This window comes from Scatophagus argus, chromosome 1 (genome assembly GCF_020382885.2).
Source record: "Scatophagus argus isolate fScaArg1 chromosome 1, fScaArg1.pri, whole genome shotgun sequence".
Lineage (NCBI taxonomy): Eukaryota > Metazoa > Chordata > Actinopteri > Scatophagidae > Scatophagus > Scatophagus argus.
The window spans coordinates 406,114-420,799 of NC_058493.1; positions in this window are offsets into that span (position 1 = coordinate 406,114).

Below are 14,686 nucleotides of genomic sequence, written 5' to 3' on the forward strand. Positions count from 1 at the left end.
GGAAGGCCCTACGGACTGCCAGAGCAGCCTATTACTCAAAATTAATTGAGGATAACAAGCATAATCTCAGGTTTCTCTTCAGCACTGTAGCCAGGCTGACAGACAAACAACAACAAACAACATGCCTCTTAGACCCCTTCCCTACTAACCTTCTCAAAGAAGCTTTACCCTTACTTAGCACCTGTCTATTAGACATGATCAATCTGTCCCTGATAACAGGCTATGTTCCCCAGTCCTTTAAAGCAGCTGTAGTCAAACCTCTCCTTAAAAAACACACACTTGACCCAGAGGTTTTAAGCAACTACAGACCAATCTAACCTTCCATTTCTTTCCAAGATCCTTGAAAGAACAGTCGCCAATCAGTCATGTGACTTTCTTCAAAATAATAACTTATTTAAAAATTTTCAATCTGGTTTAGAGCTCATCATTGCACAGAAACAGCACTGGTCAAAGTCACAAATGACCTCCTGGCATCAGACAAGGGACTTATCTCTGTCCTTGTACTGTTAGAACTTAGTGCTGCATTTGACACCATTATCTATCTTACTGCACAGATTGGAACACCTAATTGGCATCAAAGGAACTGCATTAAGCTGGTTTCAGTCTTATTTTTCAGATCGATCTCAATTTGTTCATGTTAATGATACATCGTCCACACTCACAAAAGTTAGTCACGGAGTTCCCCAAGGTTCTGTCCTTGGGCCAATATTATTCACCCTTTATATGCTCCCCATTGGTGATATTATTAGGAAACACTCATACATTTTCATTGTTATGCGGATGACACACAATTGTACTTATCAATGAAACCAGATGAAACAAATCAGCTAGTCAAGGTTCAGGCATGTCTTATAGACATAAAAACCTGAATGACCTGCAATTTCGTACTTCTAAATTCAGACAAAACTGAAGTTATTGAACTGGGCCCCGAACACCTTAGAAACAAATTATGCAGTGATATTGCATTGCCAGATGGCTTAGCCGTGGCCTCAAGCTCCACTGTAAGAAATTTAGGAGTTATCTTCGACCAGGACATGTCCTTTAACTCACACATAGAGAATATCGCAAAAATTAGGCACATCCTGAGTCAGAAAGATGCAGAAAAATTAGTCCATGCATTCATTACCTCTAGACTGGATTATTGTAACTCCCTTCTATCAGGCTGCCCCAATAAATCTATAAAGACTCTCCAGCTAATCCAGAATGCTGCAGCACGACTACTGACAAGAACCAGCACGAGAGATCATATTTCTCCTGTACTGGCTTCTCTACATTGGCTCCCTGTAAAATTCAGGATAGATTTTAAAATTCTCCTCCTCACATATAAAGCCCTGAATGGTCAGGCACCATCCTATCTTAAAGAGTTAATCGTAATAGTACCCTATTATCCCCCCAGAGCTTTGCGCTCCCAAAATGCAGGGCTACTTGTGGTTCCTAGAGTCCTCAAAAGATTGGGAATGAGAGCCTTTAGTTATCAAGCTCCTCTACTATGGAACCATCTTCCGGCTTCGTTCCAGGAGGCGGACACCCTCTCTACGTTTAAGAGTAAACTTAAAACTTTCCTGTTTGATAAGGCTTATAGTTAGGGCTGGACTAGCGTGGCCCCTAGTTATGCTGCTATAGGCTTAGACTACCGGGGGCCCTCCCATGACGCACTGAGCTCTTTCTTCCTCTCCCTCTCCTTCTGCACACATCTATGTCCCATTAATGCATATTACTAACTCAATTTCTTCCCTGGGGTCCTTGTGCTTTCTTGTCCCGCCGATTCCTATCGATTGTGATTGGACCTCCTGCTGCGGCCCTACTGTTGTCCTGTTCGAAACCTACTGCGATTACTACTGTTTAGTCATAATCTGATTTAATTCTGTTACGACTCTGTACAGCTACTACCATTATTATTGTTACTACTATTGTTATCAGAATCACCATAATACCTTCTGTATCTGTATCTGTATCTACATTTCTGATACTTCTGGTATTATTACTGCTGCTATGCATCTCTGCTTGTGTGCTCCTTCTCTCACACCCCACCCCCTTTCCCTCTCTCTCTCACTCTCTCTCTCTCTCTCTCTCTCCCTTTCTCTGGGGCTGGGGCCTTTTTTTGAATCTAGTCTCCTAATGTTTCTTCGAGTCGCTGTTCCGAAGTCTTTCATCTCTCTCATCAGCCAATATCCAGCTGTATTAAGGTGCCCTAAGTGAAAACAATCCAGGACTTAGAATTGACAAATATTGTCACTATGGCTGCAATGCTGAAGATTGCATAAGTTTTAATGGTTTCATGGTATTATTATTATTATTGCTATTATTAATAACCGGTGATAAGTACTCATATCAGCATTTAAATAAATATAGCAATACTACAAAGTAAACATGCTCTGTTTCAAGTCCTGCATTTGAAATTTTACCGAAGTAAAAGTACAAAAGAATTGGAATATGATTACTGGTGCATTTATGTGTAGATCAGTTTAGATGGATAAGATAAGATAAGATAAGATGAACTTTATTGATCCTGCAGTGGGGAAATTCACCTGTTGTGGCAGCTCACAAGAACACAAGAAGAGTGCAAAAAGTGTGCATAAACAGTTACAAAAAATATAGAGGTGAAATAAATTAACAATTTACAAGGTAAGTAAAAATAGTACACTATAAAGCTATATACAAGTCCTCATAAGGGAAGAAAGAGGACTAGACCATAGAATTATACAGTCTAACAGCAGCGGGAATGAAAGACCTGCGGTAGCGCTCCTTCCTACACTGAGGGTGTAGCAGTCTGCCACTGAAGGAGCTGTTCAGAGCCTCCACTGTCTGATGCAGAGGATGAGAGGTGTTGTCCATGATGGATGTCAGCTTGGCTAACATCCTCCTCTCACCCACCTGCTCCACGGAGTCCAGTGGGCAGCCCAGGACAGAGCTGGCCCTCCTGACCAGCTTATTTAGTCTCTTCCTGTCCCGGTCCGTGCTGCCCGGTCCCCAACAGACCACAGCATACTGAATAGCAGAGGCTACCACAGAGTCATAAAAAGTCCTTAGGAGGGGCCTGCACACTCCAAAGGACCTCAGTCTCCTCAGAAGGTGGAGGCGACTTTGGCCCTTCTTGTACAGGGCATCGGTGTTATGTGACCAGTCCAGTTTATGGTTGAGGTGGACACCCAGGTACTTGAAACTGTCCACAATCTCAATGTCCAAGCCCTGGATGTTCACTGGTGTATGTGGTAATGACCTTCTCCGAAAGTCAATCACCATCTCCTTTGTTTTACTGGTGTTTAAGCACAGGTGGTTGCGCTCACACCAGTCCACAAAGTCCACGATGACTGACCTGTACTCCGTCTCATTCCCCTCAGACACACAGCCAACAATGGCTGAGTCGTCAGAGAACTTCTGGAGGTGACATCTGCTGGTGTTGTAGGTGAAGTCCGAGGTGTAGAGGGTGAAGAGGAAAGGTGAGAGTACTGTTCCCTGGGGGGCCCCCGTGCTGCAGACCACCACCTCAGACACACAGTTACGCAGTCTCACATACTGTGGCCTGTTGGTGAGGTAATCGATGATCCAAGCAGCCAAATGTCCGTCCACACCTGCTCTCTCCAGCTTCCCTTTCAGCAGCACTGGTTGAATTATGTTGAATGCGCTTGAGAAGTCAAAAAACATGATTCTCACAGCGCTCCCAGCACTCTCCAGGTGAGTCAGCGCCCGGTGCAGCAGGTAGATGACAGCATCATCCACCCCAATGTTTGGCCTGTAGGCAAACTGCAGCGTGTCTGCTGGCCTGGAGATGTGTGAAGAGGGTAGAGGATGGGTGGCAGAGGGGGTGGGGTTGGAATTAAACCTGTTGAAAAATAGGTTTAATTCACTTGCCCATCGCTGGTTGCCTTCAGCTGTCCCTCTGGCTCCACTCTGTCCATGTCCTGAGATGGTCTTCAGGCCAAGTCATGTTATGCTCCAGCCGCTCCTCCAGCTTCTTCTTGTAGCTGTTCTTTGCCCGCCTGATTGCATACTTGAGTTCACCCTGTACTCTCTTCTGCTCCACTCTGTCCCCAGAAAAGAAAGCCCTCTTCTTCTGGTTCAGTAGGGCTTTCAGCTCAGGGGTCACCCAGGGCTTGTTGTTGGAGAAACACCGTACTGTCCGGGTTGGCAAGGTGTTCTCCACACAGAAGTTGATGTAGTCTGTGATGCAGTCGGTCAGGCCATTGATGTCGTCACCATGAGAGCTGTAAAGTGTCTCCCAGTCTGTAGTTTGGAAACAGTCTCTCAGTCTCTCACTGGCCTCATCAGTCCACACTTTCACAGACTTCTTCTGTGCAGGCTCTCTTCTCACCCTGGGTGTGTATTCAGGGAGCAGATGAACGAGACAGTGATCAGAGCGTCCCAGCGGGGGGAGGGGGGCGGAGGTGTATGCGTCTTTGACATTAGCATACAAAAGGTCCAGCGTCTTGTTGCCCCTGGTGTGGCACTTCACATACTGTGTGAATGTGGGGAGAGTGGAAGATAGAGAGGCTCTATTGAAGTCTCCACTGATAAGCAGGAGGGACTGTGGGTGCTGTGTCTGCATCCTGGTCACTGCACTGTGGAGCAACTCACAGGCGGCTGCTGCATCGGCCGAGGGAGGGATGTACACATTAAACACAATAACGTGCGAAAACTCCCTTGGGATGTAATAAGGCCGAATGCCAACAGCAAGCAACTCGATGTCTTTAGTGCAGACTTGTTCCTTAACAGAGATGTGCCCCGGGTTGCACCATCTCTCATTAATAAACACCGCCAGCCCCCCGCCTTTCCGCTTACCACAGTCCTCCACTCTCCGGTCAGCACGCACAAGTTTAAAACCATTCAGGGAAACCACAGAGTCCGGTATCAGTCCATTCAGCCAAGTCTCAGTAAAACACATAAGGCTGCACTCCCTGTACTCCTTCTGCAGCCGGATCAGTGCTGTAAGCTCGTCGGTCTTATTGGAGAGGGAACGGACATTTCCCATAATAACGGAGGGTATATATGGTCTGTACCTCCGTTTCCTCTCCTGGATCTTTCGTCCCGCTCTGCAGCCTCTCCTTCTCCTCCGTATTTCCGCAGGAATCTCTGGTTTCTCCGCGTAGAGAAGAGCAGGGCCGCATAGAGCTAACAGCTGATCCCTGGTGTAAACAATAGAGCCATGGCTGAAGCTGAAGGGGTTCCCCAGTGAAGTGCCAAAAAGGTCAAAAAAGAGCAAAAAGCAAAAAACAAAACTAATAAAAGTGGTGTCCCTGTGTGCACATTTCCTACAGTAATCAACCACATTAAACAAAACACGTAAAACACGCCAAAAAACTGTAGAAAAAACTAAAAAGAAGAGAAGAGGGGGCAGAGCTGCCACAACTTGCTGCTGCTCCTCCAGCGCCATGTTATGTTATGTGTGGGTGGGATAGTGTGGATTAATAAATGTTTAGCATGCCTTATTCTGTTTTATGCTATATGTTTTATGCTATATTATTAATGGTATAATTAATAATGTTATAATCATGTAGAACTGGTTGTTTGTCTCAGGATGGCACACTCTGAGGGAGACAGAGGTATCATGCATAGTAGAAGAGGGACACCATATCTCAAGTCACTCTGACCGACGGGCGAAGACACTGATACACCACCCCTCCCCTCTGGCTTGAGTGGAAAGTTGAGACTAACAACCAGTGCTATCTTAAAGTATATAATGATGTACTTCCTTGAGTGCTTTAGATCCCACTTGGTGTTTGGCTGAAGCAGACTTGTGTTATGAGGTGAGATCTCCAAAGATCTTTGTTTCTAAATAAATAACTTTGTTTTAAGGCTATTCAACAACTCTGTTTTAACTCTCTCATATCAACCTACTCGGGGAAGCAAGTGTGCTTCAACAATAGATAGATACTTTATTGATCCCTAGGGAAATTCAAGCACCAGTAGCCCATTATAGCAGTGTAGGTTAGTCAAAAGTAGGCAAACAAACAACAAACAACCAAGGCCTAACTGTTAATGGAAAAAAATAGAAAAATAGACTAAACATAGTAAATAAACTAAATAAACTAACATATGCTACATAAAGTACAATAGAGTACAGAGAAAGCAGGTCAACCAGACTGACTGTGTGTATAAAACAAGAGACTAAAGAGCCACAGTGTAAACATATGTAAACGGATTGCTACTCAGAAAATGAGTTATAAAGTGCAGGTTAATTGTACAAAACAATATAAGGTAAGGTGCATAGTGGAATAAATGTCCAATGAGTAAATGTGATTTTTTACGCCTGGTGTGACTCAGCACAGACTGTCGCTGGGATCATGACCCCTGAGTACCCAGAGATGTGTTGTATAGTCTAATGGCCAGGTGAACAAATAGAAAGAATAGAAAGTGACATATTTTGTCATTGGAGGGAACTCACTCCAACGAAATTCGTGCTCTGCATTTAACCCACCCAAGTGACATGCACACACACAACAAACCCGGGGCAGTGGGCGACCGCGTGCAGCGCCCGGGGAGCAGTGGGGGTTAGGTACCTTGCTCAAGGGTACCTCAGCCATGGACACCGGTACGGGGAATCGAACCAGCGACCCACTGGTTACGGGTCCGATACCCTAACCGCTGATCCACGACTGCCCCCAGGAACAAAAGAGTTCCTGAGTCTGTTTGTGGAGCAGGTCAGCCTGGTGCTGAACACACTCCTCTGATTGATTAGAGTCCTGTGCAGAGGGTGGGAGGGGTTGTCCAATTTGGACAGGATCTTATCCAGGGTCCATTTTTCTGCTACTGACACTACAGAGTCCAGCTCTGTGCCCACCACAGATCCTGCCCTCTGCACCAGTCTGTCCAGCCATGTTGTGTCCTTCTTCTTGATGCTGCTTCCCCAGCACACCATAACATAGAAGAGGACACTGGCCACCACAGTCTGATAGAACATCAGCAGCAGTTTTTTGCAGATGTTAAAGGTCCCCAGCCTTCTCAGGAAATACAGGCGACTCTGTGTTTTCCTGTGGATGGTGTCCGTGTTCACTCACCAGTCCAGTCTGTCATCCAACTGCAGACCCAGGTACTTGTACATCCTGACCACCTTCACCTCCATGCCCTCGATGGAGACCGGTGTGGGATGGGATCTGTTCCTCCTGAAGTCAACCACCAGGTTTTGGTTTTGGATGTGTTGAGCTACAGCTTGTTAGCCCTGCACCATTCGGCGAAGTCCCCCACCAGGCTCCTGTACTCCCCCTCCTGTCCATCCACAATGCATCCCATTTTCACAGTTTTGTCTGAGTACTTCTGCATGTGGCAGAGCTCCGACTGGTACTGGAAATCAGATGTATAGAGTGTAAACAGCACCGGGGAGAGCACTGTGCCCTGAGGTGCCCCAGTGCTGCTCAGCAGGGTGTCAGATGTGCAGTCACCCAGCTAAACAAACGGCAGGCTCTCCGAGAGGTAGTCCTTGATCCAGAAGATCGGGTGTGGGTCCACTCTCATGTTGTGCAGCTTGTCTCTCAAGAGGACAGGCTGGATGGTGTTGAAAGCGCTGGAGAAGTCGAAGAACATGATTCTCACAGCACTGCTTCCATTGTTGAGGTGAGAGTGGGCCTTGTGCAGCAGGTACAAGATGGCGTAGTCCACCCCTACCTTTGCCTGATAGCCAAACTGCAGGGGGTCTCAGATGGTGGAGCATCAGCCGTTCCAGTGTCTTAATCACGTGTGACATTAGAGCCACTGGTCTGAAGTTGTTGTGCTGTCTCTGGTCAAGTCAAGTCAACTTTATTTGTATAGCACATTTTTACAAGCAGTTTGTCTCAAAGGGCTTAACATAACATCAGCAACATCCTCTGCCCTTCGACCCTCACATTGACTAAGGAAAAACTCCCAGAAAAACCTTTAACAGGAAAAAATGGAAGAAACCTCAGGGTGAGCAACAGAGGAGGGATCCCTCACCCAGGACGGGAAGACGTGCAATGGATGTTGTACAGGCAGGAAAGCAATTTGCAACATGAGAAATGACATTACTAAAAAGATAAGCAAAACAACATCTCAACTGTTTAGTTTCACTTTTTGCTACCACCTCAATATGATTTTAACATTTCACAAGTTATAAGAAAATTATAGTAATGAAAATTTTAATGAACTGCTGTAACATTCATGTATTCTTTTTTTTTATGTGATGTTGAGAATCACTATCCTATCAGTTCGATTTCGGCCCGTAGGGAGAACCACCCCGGCCATAGTCAGTACATAGAGGAATGACAGGCAGATGTCAACAATACACATTGGGTTGGTCATAGAGCTACAATTCAACTTGAAGATCTGGATGGAGAGATACCTGCAGAAAGATACAGAGAGAGAGAAAGGGAGGGAGAGACACAAGACTACGAGGAGCACTGGACACACAGTTAGTGACATAAAATAATGAACTGCATGTTAATCTGACGAGGGGAGAGGATAGAAGAGGAAAAGGAGGAGGGGAAACTGCTTGGTGGATCATGTTTGTGTCCCCCGGCAGCATAGGCCTATAGCAGCTTAGTTATGATAGAGATTTAAAGATTAACAGCTGGTCAGACCTATTCTACCTGTGGCTATATAGCATGAGGTGAGTGAAACTATGCCTACCAGCCCTACACACTTTATTTGGTGCTAACTATATGCTTTACTAAACAGAAAGGTTTTAAGTTTAGTCTTAAAAGTGGAGGCGGTGTCTGCCTGTCGAACCCAGATTGGCAACTGGTTCCACAGCAGGGGTGCCTGATAGCTAAAGGCTCGTCCTCCCGTTCTACTTTTATAAATTCTGGGAACTGTAAGTAAACCTGCGCTCTGTGATCTGAGTGATCTATTGGGAATATATGGGACTATTAGATCCTGCAGGTATGATGGGGCGAGTCCATTTAGGGCCTTATATGTAAGTAGGAGAATTTTAAAGTCTATTCTGAATTTTACCGGAAGCCAGTGAAGAGAAGCTAAGATGGGGGAGATATGATCCCTTTTACTGATTCCTGTTAAAACTCTAGCTGCTGCATTTTGGATCAGCTGCAGGTTATTAATAGAATAATTTGGACATCCTGACAATAGTGAGTTGCAGTAGTCCAGCCTAGAAGTAACAAAAGCATGGACAAGTTTTTCAGCATCACTCTGAGAGAGGACACTCCTAATCTTAGCGATATTACGGAGGTGAAAGAAGGCGGTCTTAGAGGTCTGTTTAATGTGATGAATAAATGACACGTCTTGATCAAAGATAACGCCGAGGTTCCTCGCAGTCGTACTGGAGGCCAAAGTAATGCCGTCCAGAGAGAGAATATTATCAGCTATTCTATTTCTAAGGTGTTTGGGGCCTAGAACAATGATCTCAGTTTTGTCTGAGTTTAATAATAAAAAATTGGAGGTCATCCAGTCCTTTATGTCCTTAAGACATGCCTGGAGTCTGGCTAACGGCTCTGTTTCTTCGGGCTTTAAGGATAAGTACAGCTGAGTGTCATCAGCATAACAATGGAAGTTTATGCCATGTTTCTGAATAATATTTCCTAGAGGGAGCATGTATAAGGTGAACAGGATCGGCCCAAGCACTGAACCTTGTGGAACACCGAGGCTAACCCTTATATATGAAGAGGAAACATTATTAACTTGAGCAAAGTGAAATCTATCTGTTAAATATGATTTGAACCAGCGTAGCGCAGTCCCTGTGATCCTAGTCTCATGTTCTAATCTGTGTAATAAAATGCTGTGATCTACAGTGTCGAAAGCAGCACTGAGATCTAGCAAAACAAGTATGGAGACAAGCCCGCGGTCTGATGCCATGAGGAGGTCATTTGTGACTTTAACCAGTGCTGTTTCTGTGCTGTGATGGGCTCTAAAACCAGACTGAAACATCTCAAAGAGACTGTACCTGTGTAGGTGATCAATCAACTGATTTGCAACCACTCTTTCGAGTATTTTAGATAAGAACGGGAGGTTGGATATCGGCCTATAGTTTGCTAAGATGTCTGGGTCAAGTGAAGGTTTTTTAAGTAAAGGTCTAATAACAGCGGTTTTAAACGCCTGTGGTACATAACCTGTTGTTAAGGATAAGTTTATCTGATCTAAGAGGGAAACGCCAATCAAGGGAAAGACGTCCTTGAGGAGCTTAGTTGGGATGGGGTCTAAGAGACATGTAGTTGGGTTAGATTTGTTAATGTTGGAGGTCAGCTCGGGGAGGTCTATGGGCAGGAACCTGTCCAGAGATGGAGTAGGATTAAAAGAGATTACTAGAGATGGCACTATATTGGCTATTCTGGGAAGATCTTTATTGATTTTTTCTCTAATGTTATTGATTTTATTGGTGAAGAAACTCATGAAGTCTTCACTGCTAAGAGCTGCAGGAATACAAGGTTCAACAGAGCTGTGACTCTTGGTCAGCCTGGCTACAATGTTAAAGAGAAAACGTGGGTTGTTCTTGTTTTTCTCTATTAATGTTGAATAATAGGCAGTTCTGGCTTCACGAAGGGCCTTTTTGTATGTCAATAGACTATCTTTCCAGGCTCTCTGGGATTCAGCTGATTTGGAGGAGTACCACTTCCTCTCCATCCGTCTTGATGTTTGTTTAAGTGTTCGTAAATTTGAATTATACCAAGGAGCTAGCCTCCTATGATTTGTAACCTTCTTTCTCAGTGGGGCAACCATATCTAAAACTGTGTGCAACGTGGCTGCAGTGTTGTTGACAAAAGAATCAATTACTGCAGGAGTAACGTTTAAATCAGTACGGTCTGTTGTACTGGTACATGGAGCTGAGGGGAGCTGTGATGGGATTGCATCCCTAAATCTGTCTACACTATCTTCAGAGAGGCATCTGGTGTAATAGACCTTTTTGTTGTGTGCTGTAAAGTCTTCTAGAGTTAGTTCAAAAACTACAAGCGAATGGTCTGAAAGGAGGGGGTTTTGAGGGGCAACTGACAGGTTCTTAGTTTCTAGGCCATAGGTGAAAACCAGATCGAGTGTGTGATTGTGGCAGTGTGTTGGTTCATTCACTATCTGAAGGAAACCTATTGAATCTAAGAGTGAACTAAAGGCTGTCTTAAGACTGTCAGAGTCAACATCCATATGAATGTTAAAGTCACCTACTATAATGACTTTATCTGTACTGAGCACTAAACTAGATAAGAAGTCAGAAAACTCAGACAGGAACTCTGAGTAAGCAGCAGCAGGTGGGCGATACACAACAACTAATAAAACTGGCTTTTCTGACTTCCAGTTTTGGTGAGACAGGCTGAGAGTGAGACTCTCGAATGAGCTACAGATAGATTTAGGTTTGGGGTTAATCTGAAGACTGGAGTGGTAGATTTCTGCCACTCCTCCTCCTCGGCCTGTGGCTCGAGGAACATGATAGTTAATATAACCAGATGGAGTTGATTCATTTAAACTAACATATTCTTCATCCCGTAACCAAGTCTCAGTGAGGCAGAATATATCAGACTGATGATCAATAATTAGATCACTGACTAGGAGGGATTTAGAGTGGAGGGATCGTATATTTAATAATCCACATCTGACTGTCCTATTTTTTGGCTCTAAATATTTGCTAGTTTGTATTTTTATGAGGTTATTATGATTAACACTTCTTAAATTTTGTGCTGGTTGGACTATGGGAGGACGAGGCACTGACACTATTTCTATGGGATTATTAATCTTAGTATTACTGTGTGCATTTATATTTTTATTTATTCTAATTTTAACGGAGGGCGGCAGTCCTACAGAAGCAGCAGAGAAGTGTGTAAGACAGCGACTCTGCTTCCTGGCCTCGACCCTGGGTTGTCAGGGTGTTGGTTGTCTAATAAACTTGGCCATATTGGTAGAAATAAGAGCCGCACCACCCCAAGTGGGATGAACGCCGTCTCTGCTAATGAGGCCAGGTTTTCCCCAGAAAGTCTCCCAGTTATCTATAAAGGCCAGCGACGGAGCGATGACATGCGGCTAAACATGTCATCACTGGTCAGATTCGGGAGGGGACCAGAGAATGCTACGGAGTCCGACATGGTTTTTGCCAAATTACACACCGACTCAATATTGACTTTGGTGACCTCCGACTGGCGTAGCCGAGTGTCATTAGCGCCGACGTGAATTATAATCTTACCATATTTACTCTTATCTCTCTCCAGCAGCTTTAAATTGCCCTCTATGTCGCCCGCTCTGGCCCCCGGGATGCATTTGACTATGGTCGCTGGTGTCGGCTTCACATATCGCAAAACAGAATCGCCAATAACCAGGGTCGGTTTCTCAGCGGGTGTGTCGCTGAGTGGGGAAAAGCGGTTAGATACATGAAGCGGTTGGTGGTGAACCACGGGCCTTTGTTTTGGACTACGCTTCTTTCGAACCGCCACCCAACCTCCCTGACTTCCCGGCTGCTCGGGGGCCTGCCGGGGGGCGGCTGACATCAGCTAAAGTAGCTAAAATAGGCCGGTCCGCACAGGCTAACTGCTGCTGGCTAGCTGTCGGGACTAATGGACTGTGATCTACAGTACGAAGCCGGGCCTCTAACTCACTTAGCCTCGCCTCCAAAGCTGTGAATAAACTACACTTTCTACACATCTCACTCTCACTAAAGGAGGCAGAGGAATAGCTAAACATTTCACACACCTTACAGAAGACGGGAGAGGGAGAGGCAGAGGGAGAGTGAGTGGAAGAAGCCATGTTAGCACTAAGCTAAGCTCAACGACAAACAGGACGGGGATCGGAAAAGGAAAGAATCTAGATGATCGTGCGGTTAATAAACTTTTCCTAAAGTGCTTGTGTACTTATTTGTAAGAACCAACCACAGTAAAAGCTAACACAAACTATGTCGACTGAAGTACACCAATACCACCGAACACCAAACGCTAGCAAGTGAATGAGTAGTGCGAGAACAGGAAGTGACGCAATACGCAATACGTTACCCAACGCAGGAGGAAGACTGGTGTGGTGCGGTTGTTTCAGCAGAAGCAACAGTAAAGCCTCTCTGGTGTGGCCTCTTGGGGACTGGGACAAGACAGGATGTCTTTCACAGGGGTGGAACCTTCCCCTGGTGAATGCTCATGCTGAAGATCTGCTAGAGAGGCTTCCCCAGCTCCATAGCACAGACCTTAAGCATTCTCGGGCACACCTTGTCTGGGCCGGCTGCCTTGCTGGAGCTAAGTTTCTTCAGCTCCCTGCTGACCTGATGACAAGTGATATTGATGGGCTGAGTCTGTGTCCTTGTGTTGGTGGGTGGGTGTTGAATGGATGAAGGGGGAAGCAGACCCATTTGCATGGGGATGGGTGTGGATGGGTGATGAGTGTGTTGAGGGGGTAGAGGGGGGAATGGAGACATTAGCATTAGAGTCAAACCTGTTGAAGAACTGGTTGAACTGGTTTGCTCTTACTGTGTCCCCCCTCTGGGCAGTCGTGGATCAGCGGTTAGGGTGTCGGAACCCGTAACCGGTGGATCGCTGGTTCGATTCCCCGTACCGGTGTCCATGGCTGAGGTACCCTTGAGCAAGGTACCTAACCCCCACTGCTCCCCGGGAGCTGCACGCGGTCGCCCACTGCCCCGGGTTTGCTGTGTGTGTGCGCACGTCACTTGGGTGGGTTAAATGCAGAGCACGAATTTCGTTGGAGTGAGTTCCCTCCAATGACAAAATATGTCACTTTCATCTTTCTTTCATCTCTGCAGTGCTGCAGGATGTTTAATATTGCTGCTGGTAAATGTTATTGGTATCTTGTTATTGTGATTCCATTAACATATAGAATAGATATTAAACCTAAATGAACAAATACAACTGAAAAATAATGGCTACAAAATTCGATAATTCGATCTGTTAAGAATCTATTTATTAATTATTTTAAGATGGATGTTCTGTCTCAGCTTTATTTCTTAGGTATTAATTACCTTGATCTTTATGTTCAGTGTTCCGCGTTTATTTATTTACTTAATTGATTTGACTTTGATGTTAAATTCAGCAGTTACTCAGTATGTAATAAAGTCAAAGAACTTAAATGTTGATCTCACCTCTAGCAAATCAGTCAGGAGACACTGAGATAGTCAAAATAACCTTTGAAGATAGAACCGTCTTCGAGATAACAGATAAAAGACATTCAAAATGGAGGTGAAAATTGTTATTATTATAATGCATTAAAAATTCACTCAATTATATGTAAGCCCTTGTTAGTTATTTTTGCTACACAACCAATACGTTGTATGGTATTCATTATTTCTACAGTTTAATCATTCAAATTTCACTGCATCAGCCACACCAACTTACTGTTCATAAGGGTATAATGTTTTCATTTTCATTTTAAATGTGGTGTGTGTGTCTGTGATGCAGGTCTGTGGTTGAGGTGCAGAGTGCATGCAACAATTGTACCCAAATTATTGAATCCGAACTGAAATCTGTCAAAAATAACAATGATGGTTGTACTAAACTTACACTCATCAAACACTAATTTCTTCATTATGATGCTTTTTTAAAATTGAAGGTGAATGATGTTTGGACCAAGCAAATAGTGTTGTCTTCAAGAGAACTCTGGTGTAGCCCCATAAAATGTACTGTTGTTTTGGCTGTTTGGAAATGGTTTAAGCTGTTTCTGCTTTTTTGATCATATTTCTTTTTTTTGCTTCATTTGCATAGTATTTGCATTGTGACTCTTAGCTGACCTCAGCTGCATTGGCACCGTTGTTCAGGGAAAGCCCACTGGCTGTTACTCAGCCAGGAGGTAACAACAGCAGCTGGCCAACAGCCTG